At 44.0% G+C, this 14,282-nt stretch overlaps 1 long non-coding RNA gene across 2 annotated transcripts in view; it reads right to left on the minus strand.

Annotated features, from left to right (window-relative positions):
- Nucleotides 1-14,188, minus strand: part of LOC123836698 (uncharacterized) — a 39,111-nt gene extending 24,923 nt beyond the window's left edge. The window contains exons 1-3 of one of the 2 annotated variants that reach the window (XR_010413405.1): nt 13,383-14,188; nt 10,861-11,078; nt 9,039-9,189 (exon numbers count right to left, since the gene is read on the minus strand). This is a non-coding gene — a long non-coding RNA (uncharacterized LOC123836698). Of the gene's footprint in view, nt 1-1,838; nt 9,190-10,860; nt 11,079-13,382 lie in introns of those variants that run through there. The other variant, XR_006789028.3, reaches the window with a different exon arrangement.
- Nucleotides 14,189-14,282: the final 94 nt, after the last annotated feature.

Below are 14,282 nucleotides of genomic sequence, written 5' to 3' on the forward strand. Positions count from 1 at the left end.
GCGCTCAGTGACGGAGGGCGGAGAGGGGCTCGCTGGAGACGGACGGATTTCAGCGGCCACCCCTCAGCGCTGGGGCAGCCAGTGCGGTGCGTTCTTCTGGCCAGCGCGGCCCTTCTCGTCGCCAAGCACCTGTGCGTCCTCTGCGGGGCTGCTTTTTGATTTTTAAGGGCAGACAATATCATCTTATGTGGTTTTTGATCTTAGCATTCTGCATAGTATCTCTGGCTTCATAGTACTCAAATGTTTGTGGTCTGAATGCAGAAATAGAAATATTCAGAATTTGCTTTCTCTTATGACCGACTTTGTGTGTGCCTTTAAAAAATGTGTTGGCGATGGGCGCCTGGGTGGCTCAGTTGGTTAAGCGACTGCCTTCGCTCAGGTCACGATCCTGGAGTCCCGGGATCGAGTCCCGCATCGGGCTCCCTGCTGAGCAGGGGGTCTGCTTCTCCCTCTGACCCTCCTCCCTCTCATGCTCTCTGTCTCTCATTCTCTCTCTCTCAGATAAATAAGTAAAATCTTTAAAAAAAAATGTGTTGGGGCGCCTGAGTGGCTCAGTCCGTTGAGCTGCAGACTCTTGGTCTCCACTCAGGTCATGATCTCAGGGTCCTGGGATCAAGCCCTGAGTCAGGTTCCACACTCAGCAGGGAGTCTGCCTGAGGATTTTCTCTCTTTCTCCTTCTACCCCTTCCCCTGCTCACATTCGCATGCACTCTCTCTCAAATAAATAAATAAATCTTTAAAAAAAATTTTAAGTAAAAAATGTGTTTATTTTATAGCATAAAGCCCAATATCTAGTCCCTGCCCAGTGGAGGGTCTGTGCAGGGTGCTGGGCCCACGGGGGTGGGAGGGAGTGTCCTGGGAGTAGGGGTAGGACTTGGTGAGGGGCGGGAGGTGGATTTGGAAAAAAACTGCGTGGGAGGAAGGCACTCATCCAAGAGAATGATCAGTCTGAAAGGGCTGTGCAGAGAGAGAATGAAGGTCTGAGTCACAAGGGAAGCCAACAGAACTGGGGGGCAAACCATGGCCCGGAAGGAATGGTTCCAGGCAGAGCCTTAAAGGTACAGACTCTGGTTGGATGCAAAGAAACTTGTAAAACAATGTTCTAATCTGGAAGGACTTATTTTCTTTTTATTCTTTCAGCCATATAAAACAAAGATTATTTTTTAAATTGGGGGACACAATGTATTGGCTTGAGTTTCAGCTACATACATTCCTCTCTACTGTGGCATCTAGCAGGGTAATTTACGCAAAATACCTTGTTCTTGGCTCCTGGGCAGAAAAGGATGTTTAGGCTGATGGCTTTGGACGTCAGTCCTGAACTGTCCTCAGTCACTGAGGTCTCTGAATAGATGAGGATGCCCTGCCATGCCTCAGCCCATTCTCCTAAGTCTTTCAGGAGACCTATACATACAGACTCCTTAGAGATCTATATAATGCTTATTCAGTATAAAAATGTTCAGCTGCACGTGTACTCTGAGAAAAATAAGTGCAAGACCCCTCCTTTCCCTGCAGGAGCTGAAGACCAAGGAGACACTGCAATGATCCTAAACTGCCCTTCCTTTTACCTGGAGCTCAGCTGGGCTGCAAGGCTGCAGTGGGCCTGGCGGATCTACTGTTGCGGGGCCTGAGGCGCCTTCCAGCTAACAGCAGCTGGTCCTTCAGCTCTTTCAAACCACAGCTTGGGACCAAATCACGACAGGAATCTCCAAGGGTAGAGAGGATATACAAGGAACGTCACCCCTCGATAAAAAGAAATGATTTAGCCTCCATGTGACACAGACAGGAATTTCACTTGCAGCGAGGAATGCTTAACTAGTTCATTCTTTTGTCCTGCCCTGTGGTTTACCCTGGTCTAATGCACCCTTAAAAGGGCAGAGATGAGGGAACACGGTTTCTTTTCATAATCTCCATCCCTATTTTGTAATCCAAGAAACCTGTCAAACAAGAAATGTTCCTAAGTGGCAAGATGTTAAAACATGCACTTCCCCAGGAGAAAGTAAAACTCTCCGGGAAAGGGAAGAGAGTGCCTGCTCTTTTAATGTTGTAACTCATCCCTAGGGGAGCTTCTTGTGTTTGGCACCCCGCATTGACCATTATCGATATTTGAAGTAACTCTGCAACAAGTTCTCATTTCCAAAAAGCTTCATTAGCAAAAGTTGCGCTCTTCATGCCGCTAAGAGTCTCAGTGCTACGTGGAAAATGGACCCGCAGAAGAACACACTGGAGGATGTGAACATGGTGATGAGCAACCCTTTCCTTCTTGATAAGAGACAAGAGGCTTATAGGAAATATTTTTGGAAGGAATAATCTAGTAGCAGGAATGAATTTTAGATTTAAAATAAAAAGAAAGGGAGAAAGGATGACTTCTTCCTAAGATAAAAGGTGGGTCAGAAAGCAAGAGAACCCCAGGCTACCAGAAGTGCAGAGTGGAATTGGGGGGTCTGTCAAAAGTGGACCAAAAATCAGAAAGGGAAGCTGAAAATACACAAAGTAGATCTTCCTGTGATCTAACCCAATTAATTTTCATCAATGTACTAACAAAGAGAAATTGTGAGTCAACCACTAGAGGTTGGTAAGCTTTCTTTTTTTTCTCCGTAGGCCTTGTGAGCACAGCTTGGTAAAACTGTGTATTGTATTCTCTAAAAAATTTGTTTGGGCTTAAATTCAGTGTGGTAAGTGGAATGAAAATTCTGGAAATTTCTCCTAACACCTAAAGGTCTTTGTAGATTTATGATAATCCAACGCCTTTATATTCATTTGCATATTAATTTCTCTTCCTGTTACTTTTTTTGTAAAAAAATGAAAAATGTCTGCCTGTTCTTACAGTTTGATAGAATATAATTGCCAACCCTCTCTTCATCCTACTATTGCATTGTTCTTTAACAAAAACTAAAACCGAGGGAGAAGGATACTATTAAAGCCATTTAGTTTATTGTTTCTTTGCTTGGTCTGCTTTTTTACTCAGAAGAAAATTTAAAATACATATTTTCAGTCTTAAAAACAAAGTTGGTACTTGAAGTTTCTCCCTCAAATGAAAACTCATGTAATTAAAGGTACCTCACACAAAACTGAACAACTCATTTACCTCCTTAAACTATATTGCAAAAACAAAAGGAAAAATTCAGTGTGAGTAGGCAACCTCCCTGACACCCAAGCTAGACTCTTTTCCGTCTGCTGGCAACACTGCTCTTACTCTCACCTTTGAAAAGCATTGTTTTGAGCAGTAGGGCTCAGCTCACAATGTATCCATCCAGCTGGGTCCTGCAAAGTATACCATGGGATGATGCAAGAGGACACGGGCATCAGGGTGGGGCCACCCCTCTGCCTGCAATTCCCGCCTGCCCTGGGTGACGCTGTGGCATTTGCCTAAGCCATTCATTCAATAATCTTTATCTTTTGCCTGGATCTGCCCCCTGAGCTCCAGATTTTAATACCCTATTGTCTGCTTGCCCTCCCTTCTCGAATGCCCCACAGGTTCCTGAGACTCAGCATTTTGTCCTTCCTCTATGGACCTCCTTCACTTAATGGAATCATTACCTTCCCAGATCTAGAGGCAAAACATCAGAATCACCTTCACTGTCCACAGCCTGATGAAATGAAATTTAAATTGTTGCTGATGCTAAAAAGAGAGAGAGAGATTAATATTTATGGACTATTTCGTGGTTAGCATAATCCGAAACGCATACCAGGTACTTGAGGTGCGGTGTGAAGGCTGCTACAATTTCCTGTCTGGACTTTCTTAATTGACCCAGCATGAAAGTGTTTCACGGATCAGGAATTGTATTTTGATTTACATTTAAATTGATATAATCCTTCATGTTAATGTAGTTGATCATTCAATAAATGTCTATGGGCACCTGGGTGGCTCAGTCGGTTAAGCGTCTGACTCTTGGTTTAGGCCCAGGTTGCGATCTCATGGGTCCAGGGATCAAGCCCCAGTGGGACTCCCTGCTCAGTGGGGGGCCTGCCTGAAATTCTCTCCCTCCGCTCTTCCCCCAGACTCACTCTCATGCTCTCTCTCGCTTTCAAATAAATAAATAAATCTTTAAAAAAATGAATGTCTACCAGGTGCAGATCCGATACTAATTCATTTGGGTTTAAACTTTCACACATATTTCTTTTACATAGGTAAGCTACCCAGGACAGCTTCTGCAGGCCTGGTATCCCTGCATCATGTTTAATGGTTCCTTTTCTCATTTTCACAAGTGTCTGTGTTTGGATGACAAATTATATGGTCACCCAACATATATCTGATATATATAATCTGGATGTCCCCTTGTTTGACAGTTTTCTAAGCTGACCCTGCCCTTTAATATCTAACCAGTTTAGGGGTGCTTGGGGGGCTCAGTGAGTTAAGCATCTGACTTTGGCTCAGGTCATAATCTCAGGATCCTGGGATGGAGCCCGCTGTCCAGCTCCCGACTCAGTGGGAGTCTGCCTGTTTCCCTCCCCCTCTCTCTCCTCTCCCCTCCCATTCCCCCTGCTTTTGTGCCTATGGGTGTGCCCTCTCTCAAATAAATAAATAAAATATTTTTAAAAATTAAAATAAAATCCAACCAGTTTAGTCTGAGCCCCCATTCTGAGTGGCTGCAGAAAGACCCTGCCTTTTGTTAGACTGTCCCTCTCCTCGGTGTGAAGCCCATGGAGACCGAGAATGTGTTCTTTCTTTCCTCACTGCCTCTTCCTGAGGCCATATTTCTTACTAGCCAAAAACACAAAGTAAAATAAATATCCCTAAGGACAAATGAACAATTTAAAGTAAAATATCACAAGGAAGGGAGAAAATTAAGAAAAACTAAAATGTAGAAATTAAAATATAAAGGTTAAACTACAAATGTAGTGAAAACAAGCTGTCACAAGATCCAACGATCACATCTAATTATAAGATAAAAATTAAAAGCTACCACACGTAAAATAAAATAAAAACACGAACATAGATTTAAAAAATCCTCAACTAAACTGGGAATAAGCAAAAATTCAAAAGGATGAAAAAGCAAGAATATTTTTAATGGAAATATAAAGGCAATGTAAGGGAAACAAGATAGAGGCTGAACACTTGAAGAATGAAGAACTAAAAGAGGAATGGGGGAAGTTAGATAAAATGAATGAAATGAGATAACACATGTAAAATGCTTCTCACAGTGAAGTGACATTGCCACAGTGCTCCATAAAACAAAATTTGTCTCTAATAAAGTTGGAAAACAAAAGATGAGGTCGGAAAAAGGGGAGCAGGGAGTAAAGAGCCCCACTGGAAGAAGCCAAGTGTCCCTGGCAAAATGCCCACTGAGACTTCCCAGTACTTGGCTCCCCGAGAGCTGGGGGATAGAAGGCAGAGGCATTACAAGCTCCTTTCCCCTGCCCTTTGTCCCGTGTCCCCTCACATGTCTTTATGGTATCTATGATCCACAGCTGTCTGAAAGAGCCTCACCACAAACAATTTTGGGAGAGTCAGGGTTGGTTAACTTCACACATGCTCAGCCACCAACTGTGTTATTTGAAATCCAGAAGAATGGCATGCTCAGGTATCTAAAAGTGTCTGGCAAAAGAAAAGGGGGGTGAGGGGCGCCTGGGTGGCTCTGCCTTTGGCTCAGGTCATGATCCCAGAGTCCTGGGATCGAGTCCCACATGGGGCTCCCTGCTCAGCGGGGAGTCTGCTTCTCTCTCTCCCCCTTCACGCCACTCGTGCTCTCTCTGTCAAGTAAATAAATAAAATCTTTAAAAATAAAAATAAAAAAAGTGTCTGGCAAGTATTTGGTAATCCCCAATGTAAGCAAACAGATGGCTTTTCATTCTCACCTTCAGATGAGAAAATATATCCTAGTGTTGATGGTGTTTAGTGATAATATGATCACTAATTTAAATAATGAAAATCTATGCTATATTTCTTCATAATATAACTGAGATAAAGAATGGGTGTTAAAGTAACCTGGATGTTGAAGCATTTAACTGATGTTGAAACAAAGGGGCGTTAGAATAATGTTGTAGTAATCAAAACAGTATGGTACTGGCATAAAAACAGACACACAGATGCATGGTACAGAATAGAGAGCCCAGGGCGCCTGGGTGGCTCAGTTGGTTAAGTGACTGCCTTCGGCTCAGGTCATGATCCTGGAGTCCCAGAATCGAGTCCCGCATCGGGCTCCCTGCTCGGCAGGGAGTCTGCTTCTCCCTCTGACCCTCCTCCCTTTCATGCTCTCTGTCTCTCATTCTCTCTCTCTCAAATAAATAAATAAAATCTTTTAAAAAAAAAAAAAAGAATAGAGAGCCCAGAAATAAACCCTTGCATATATGGTCAATTAATCTATGGCAAAGGAGGCAAGAATATGCAATGGGGAAAAGACAGTCTCTTCAACAAATGGTGCTGGGAAAACTGGACAGCAACATGCAAAAGAATGAAACTGGACCACTTTCTTACACCATACATGAAAATAAACTCAAAATGGGTTAAAGAATTTATAAAACTCCTAGAAGAAAACACAGGCAATCATTTCTCTGACATCAGCAGTAGAAACATTTTTTAAGATGTCTTCTCTGGCAAGGGAAACAGAAGCAAAATTAAACTGTGTGACTATACCAAAATTAAAAGCTTTTGCACAGGGGCCCCTGGGTGGCTCAGTCGGTTGAGCGGCTGCCTTTGGCTCAGGTCATGATCCCAGGGTCCTGGGATCAAGCCCCACATTGGGCTCCCTGCTCAGCGGGAAGCCTGCTTCTCCCTCTCCCACTCCCCCTACTTGTATTCCCTCTCTCGCTGTCTCTGTCAAATAAATAAATAAAATCTTTAAAAAAAAAAAAAAAGCTTTTGCACAGTGACAAGGCAATCTACTGAATGGAGAAGATATTTGCAAATGATATAGTCAATAAGGGGTTATATCCAAAATATATAAAGAACTTCTACAACTCAACACCAAAAAAACTCCAATAATCTGACGAAAAATGAGCAGAAGACCTGAACAGACATTTTTCCAAAGAAGACCTACAGATGGCCAACAGACAAATGAAAAGTGTGCAACATCACTCATAATCAGGGAAATGCAAATCCAAAGCACAATGAGTTTCACTTCACACCTGTCAGAATAACTAAAATCAGGGCGCCTGGGTGGCTCAGTCGTTAAGCGTCTGCCTTCGGCTCAGGTCATGATCCCAGGGTCCTGGGATCGAGTCCCACATCGGGCTCCCTGCTCTGCAGGAAGCCTGCTTCTCCCTCTCCCACTCCCCTGGCTTGTGTTCCTGCTGTCGGTATGTCTCTCTCTGTCAAATAAATAAATAAAATCTTAAAAAAAAAAAAAGAATAACTAAAATCAAAAAGATAAGAAATGACATTTTACTGAGGATGTGGAAAAAAAGGAATCCGGGTGTGCTGTTAGTAGGAATGCAAACTGGTGCAGTCACTGTGGAAAACAGGATGGAGTTTCCTCAAAAAATTAAAAATAGAACTGCCCTATGATCCAGTAATTTCACTACTGGGTAGTCACCCAAAGAATAGGAAAACACTAATTTGAAGTTATATACACACCCTTATGTTTATTGCAGCATGACTTACAATAGCCAAGATATAAGAGCAACCCATAGATGAATGGATAAAGATGTGGTATATAGACACAATGGAATATGACTCAGCCATTAAAGAGAATGAGATCTTGCCATTTGTAACAACATGGATGGATCTAGAGGGTATAATGCTAAGTGAAATAAGTCAGACAGAGATAGACAAATACCATACGATTTCACTCATATGTGGAATTTAAGAAACAAACAAATGAACAAAGAAATTAAAAAAGAGACAAACGAAAAAACAGACTCCTAAGTATGGAGAACAAACTGGTGGTGGCCAGAGGGGAGGTGGGTTGGGGGACGGGTGACATAGGTGAAGGAGATCAAGAGTACACTTATCTTGAGCACTGAGTAATGTACAGAATTGTTGAATCATTATATTGTATGCCTGAAACTAGTATCACTGCATGTTAATTATACTTCAATAGAAAATAAAATAAAAGAAGATAAAAGAAAAGAAAAGAAAAAAAGGGGTTTAAAAGTAACCTGGACTTTGAAGCATTCAAGTGATGTTGAAATAAAAGGGTGTTAGAATGATGCTAGGAAGTGAAAGATTTCTGGTAAAGTCAAAGTAAAGATTCTCTTCAGGACAAGGCACACCTTAGGAGGAGGCAGTTTCAGGGTTCCACACAACAACTGATATGCCTCTTTAAATACAAGAAGACAACAAGTATACCCTAGAGAAAGAGGTAAGAGTTAAGAAATCAAGCCAAAGGTGGGGAATCAACTGAGGAAGTGCCTTTGCAGGAATACTGTGGAGACCTTCATGCATTCCACATGTACCGTAGGGGCCCTCGGGAATGCTTTGGGTCAGGAGTGCTTTGGCAGAAACCCTCCTGTGATAACGGAGACTCTAAAACCTGGTTCTGCCTCAGATCACCCAACCCAAGTGTGCATTCAAGAAGTTGGGGTGAGGCTCGAGAATTTGCATTTCCAACAAATTCCCGGGTGTTCCTGTCACTCCGAGAGCCAGTGGCTTCTATTTAAAGACATGTTCATTTGCTTGCATGAGAAGCAGATTGGAGGTGTGTGGTTTCTGGTTGGCCGTGGCTCACTAAGGTCTTTAAGGGCAAGGTCTCTCTCTAATTTACCCTTCTGACACCTTTGGGCGTTAGCTGATTATCCCTAGGCTTGTCCCCTCATGGTCACAGGATGGCTAACACAGCTCCAATAATTTCACCTTCACACCATCTCATTGAAGGCAAGGAGAAAAAAGGAAGGAATAGTACAAGCTTTTCACTTCCCTAGGCTTTGTTTTTTTATCCAGAACGAACATCTTTTTCAGAACCCCCACCCAACTTTCCTTATCTCTCACTGGCCAGAACTGGATCACTTATTCCTGCCCAAACTCATTATTGGCATAATGGATGACATGATAATCACCTTAGACCAATAATAATTTGTCCCCTGGGACAGGGAGAGGCATCTACCTTGCCTGAAATCAAAACAGGAATGGCTGTTCAAAAAGTAACAAATATTGGGGGCACCTGGGTGGCCCAGTGGGTTGAATGTCAGATTCTTGATTTCGGCTCATGTCATGATCTCAGGGTCGTGGGATCACCAGCATCAGCCTCGGAGCTCAGCTTGAGTCTGCTTGAGATTCTCTCTCCTTCTTCCTCTGTCCCTCCCCCACCTTCTCTGAAATAAATAATAAATAAAATCTTTTTTAAAAAAAAGTAACAGATATTGACTATCACCCCAACAGGAGCCTACCTCCAGCCAACCACCGAGCTAGATATTTTGCATACATTAATTCACTGAATTCTCACATTTTCTCCGAAGTAGACATTATTATTCTCATTTTACAGGTGAGGAAACTGAGACTTGAGGAGGTTGAGTATTTTACTCACACAGCTAGGAAAAATTTGGAATTGGAACTAGGTCTATGATTCCACAGTCTAAACAGTACCCTTACGTTACGATCTCCTGCTGCCTCTTGTTTTAGCTAGAGCTCAGAGAAATTGTTGCTGTCATAAATGACAGCCCTTGATTTCAGACAAAAAGGCTGATTTATATGCTGCTTACTATAGAGGATACATGTGTACTATATCTCACAAGATTTGATACAAAAATTTAAATCTGTGAGTACTTAAACAGAAAATCCTGTCACCAAGAATAATATATTCTTAATGATATGACATAGCTTAATTTTTATTATGATAAACAAGATCCGGCAGAGTGAGAAAGATGCTTCTAAAAGTGTAACTTGGAACTTCCCGAGTTTTGTACACTCATATTTTCAGGAAAGTCTAACTTATACTTACTCATTTCACTTTACAATTAGATATGCGGTGGGAAAGGAGGATTTATGTGGAGTCTTGGAGGAGAATTAGGTGGATAAAAGCAGCATGGGACATCGACAGATGAACGGATAAAGAAGATGCGGTTCATATATACAATGGAATATTACTCAGCTATCAGAAAGGATAAATATTTACCATTTACATCGACATGGATGGAACTGGAGAGGATTATGCTGAGTGAAATAAGTCAGTCAGAAATTGATTCATGAGATTATTCACTTATATGCGGAACATAAGAAACAGCGCAGAGGATCATAGGGGAAGGGAAGGAAAACTGAATGGGAAGAAATCAGAGAGACAACCATGAGAGACTCTTAACTCTAGGAAATGAACTGAGGGTTCGTGGAGGGGAAGTGGGTGGAGGGATGGGGTAACTGGGTGATGGACATTAGGGAGGGCATACGATGTGTTGAGCACTGGGTGTTATACGCAACTGATGAATCATTGAACATTACACCTGAAACTAATGATGTATGTGTTGGCTAGTTGAATTTAAATTTTAAAAAATGAGAAAAAAAAAGCAGCATGGGAAAGGCAGAGGAGAGACAGAAAATGGCTTAGTATCTTCAAGGGACAAGCGGTTCCCAACTTGTATAACTGGGATTTCAGGGGTGGTGGAAAGGGGTAACTCATGCTACTTTAACTTTTAATGTGAATCTGTTTTAGGAAAGATATTTTCATTCTGAAAAAATAAAGAGAGAGAGAAGTCAGTGTAGAAGCCACACATCAGAGGATTCTGGGGGAAAAACTGAAAGTAAATGGGTAATCCATTCAAGAGTTGAAGAGCAAATGGGAAAAGGAACATTGGATGTTTGCAAAGGGGTCAGCAAGATTATTCTTCTAAAATATATATGTGAAAACAAAATATATGCTCATGAATATATCATCCGCACTAGAAAAACTAGCTGGTATGTGTATTAGTCATCTATAGCTGCATAAAAATAACATAAAACTTAGCAGCTAATAATTCATTTAAATAAATAAATAATATTTATTATTATCTTACATAGTTTCTGAGGGTCAGGAAATCAGAGCTTGGCTGGTGGTTCCGGTTCAGGGTCTCTTATAAGGTTGTAGTCAAGATGTTGGCTACAGTTATCAGAAGGTTCGACTGGGCAGGAGGATCCATTACCAAGTTTGCTCATCCGGGACCTCAGTTCCTTGTTGGGTGCTCTTCACCACATGGGCCTCTCAAAGGGCTGCTCATGAAATGACTGTTGGTTTCTGCCGGAGGAAAAGATCCAAGGGAGAGAAACCAAGACATTAGCAGCATTGATAACCTAGTCTCTGAGGTTGTATATCACCTCTTCTGTATTATTCTATTCGTTAGAAATGAGTCGTTGGATTCAGCCCACATTGCAAGGGAAGCTCCATCTCTTAAAGGGAGGACTGTCAATGCATTTGTGAACACATTTTTAAATCACCAAAAAAAAATGCATAAAGAATATCATGGCTTAAATAAACACACATGCACAGTGAAAAATACTTTAGAGTAAAACATTTGCCCATAAGAAGTATGTCAAATGCAATTTCCTGAATGTGAAGCCATTTCAATGTTGCAGAATTTGTCTTAATATTGTCACTTGCTTCCTAATATTGTCAGTTATAACAAATGTCACTGCATAGTGCTTTTCACATTTTGTTCCAACACTCAAGTGGATATTTGTCATGCCTTGCAGTTGCCAGCATCTTCTGAACACCCTTCTGATGTTTGGGGAATGCCTGCGTCCTAAGGTAGAAAAGCCAGGACTTTGCTTCCTAACCTTCCTGTGGCTAGGACCTCCGGATACAACTTGTGTTCCTCTACCCAATTGACATCCCAGGAAGGATGTCAATTTGGAAAAGGGCAGCATCGCCCAGGATCAGGTTGCCAATAAGGAGGAGGGAAAGAACTCCAGTGATGGACTCACACTTGGACTCTTCATCTCAAGATGCTGCTTTCCCGTGCTGGCTTTCGTATCAGAGAGCCTGTTTCTATGTAACATTCCACTCCCCGACTGTGGAACTCCACTACACTATCCCAGTTTATCAGTCTCAGAATTTTCATTAACTACTGTTTCATTAAAAAAACAAACAAACAAAAACTTAGTGGCACACAAAAATATATATATAACATTTTTATTCTGCCCATAGAGTCTGTGAGTTAGAAATTGGAAAAGGATACTGTAGCTTGTCCCTGTTCCATGATCTGGGGACTTAGCTGGAAATATTCAACAGCTGGGTCCCTTGATGGCGATGTGCTAGATTCAACTGAAGGCTCATTCACTTATATTTGCAGCAATTAATATTGACTGTTGGTTGGGGCTGTTGGCTGGTAAAAGTACATGTGGCTACTTGGGCTTTGTCACGGTTTGGTGGCTGGGTTCCCAGAGCAAGAATCCCAAGAGAACAAGGTGAATGACCTCAGAAGTCACAGACCGCCCCTCTGCCACAGACCCAAGGCTTCCCAAGTTCAGTGAGGAAGAACACAGACTCTATGTTTTGACGGTATGGGTGTCGAAATCACAGTGGAGGAAGATGAAGTCACACGTGGGGTGGGAGATATTGTTGTGGTCCTCTTGGGAAAAATATAGTCTGCCACTCAGCAGACCGAAATTTTCTCTTCTGCAATAGCTCAGCTACCTGCATCTCTGACTAGACTAATCTGTGTTCCTGCCCATCCTTAAACAGCGGCCAAAGAAATTTAATACATCTCAAGGCCACCGAAGAGGAACTTGGGTACCCTATGGTGTGGCAGGGTTGTTCAGAACTGGTTTATACAGAGGCTTTTTGGAGGCTAAGTCTGGGGTTAAATAAAACTATCATTCAGATAGTATATTGCCGTGTTCCAGAAGATCATGGAGGATTTGATGGCTGGATGGTGGGGAAGGTCTGTAATGGCCTTGAGGTGCAGGGAGCATGTCTAGGAGGCATCTTCTTATATTTGGGTGAGTTTGTAACTGGGCTTCTTAAACCTGAACATGGTGATATAAACACTTGCTATACAGGCTTGTTAAAAAAAAATCAGATGAGATAATATATGTAAAGAGCTTAGAGCAATGACTGCCACATAGTGAGTACTCAGTACATTCTTTTATTGTTACCATTTTAAGTACTCTGAAAGCCCAATTTCATGAAATCTGATGCTTCTTGACGATTTGGTGCGGTAAGATGGAGATGGCAGTAGGAGGGGGTGATCCTGTGTCATCACCGCATGGATGTCTCTAGACCCCCGCAAGATCTAAGTTCCCCTTCTTTTCTCGGCAGAGCCGGCCAGGTCTAATGCTCTGGTCGGCGTGCTCGGGTGGGCCAGGCCTCGCGCTCAGCAGAGGGGATACGGTGGAGGCTGGGAGCAGACGCACGCCCCTGTACCTCACAGTGTTAGGTGGCCAAGTGAGTAGGGGCAATGCCACCGGCTGTTGCCCGGAAGAGGGGCCGTCCATGTTCTTAGCTGGAACTCGGAGGCTGAGTGACAGCCTCCCCAGGTCAGGGCAATATGCCCGGGGGTCACAGAAGTTCGAGGAGGTAGCAGGGCCGTGGGTTTCTTACCTTGTGACCCAGCGGGCGACGAGCCAGTCGGCGAGGTCCCAACAGTAAGGTGAAACTGTGAAGTCTCCCGGATGACAGAAGTTCTTGGTCAAAGGCAGCCGCCTACGCTGTAGGAACCAGGGCGTGGCCGCCGGATTGCGCTCGGGCCCCCGGCTCCCCGACTGCGGAACACCTGAGCCTTGGCTCTGTGGCGGGTTCGAGGTCCTGGGTGGTGGGGAACGCCGTGGCAGTCCTGGGAAAGGAGGTGACAGGACAAACGGAATCTCCTGTGCGCAGAACGGAGGGAGAGCACCGCAGAACAACGAAGAGAACCTACTAAACTTCCAAGTGCCCAAGCGGTCGTGGGAACAAGGCCCTCGCTGCCCCTGAGGCCGTGCAGCCAGCAGGTGTGGTGCCCGCAGCCAGCGGGAGGGCCACCTGTACCACACTCCCTGCCTGTGGCGTGGCGCGGTACAGACGCGAATTTCCACAAACTTCCTTCCTGGGTGAGTTGTGAGGAAGAAAAGCGGTGCTGCTGCCCGTGCCACTCATTCCTTGAAGTTTATTCTACTCAGAATAAAACCAACCAAAGCCCACCCTGGGGCTCCGTCCCTGCGCCGCCATTCCCGCGCGCCTCCAAAACGTGCCGCTAGGAATCCCGAAGTTTACGAGTGTGTTTGTTGCCCGCGCCCGCGCCCCTCGAAACCGAAAGCACGACGGGCTGCGCCCGAGTTCCCCCGGAGCGAGCAGCCGAGCGCCGCCGCCAGCAGCGCGCCGAACTCGGCTGCAGTTGCCCTCGCTGCCGCGCCGGGCCGGGGGCAACAGTGAGCGGCGGCGGCGGCGGCGGAAAACGGAGGCTCTGGCGGGGAGGTCGCTCCAGCTCGGGATGGGAAAACCGGGAAAGCGGCAGCGAAGGATCCT

This window comes from Mirounga angustirostris, unplaced genomic scaffold, assembly GCF_029215605.1.
Source record: "Mirounga angustirostris isolate CCGP_5_RB_7025 unplaced genomic scaffold, mMirAng1.0.hap1 SCAF_8, whole genome shotgun sequence".
Lineage (NCBI taxonomy): Eukaryota > Metazoa > Chordata > Mammalia > Carnivora > Phocidae > Mirounga > Mirounga angustirostris.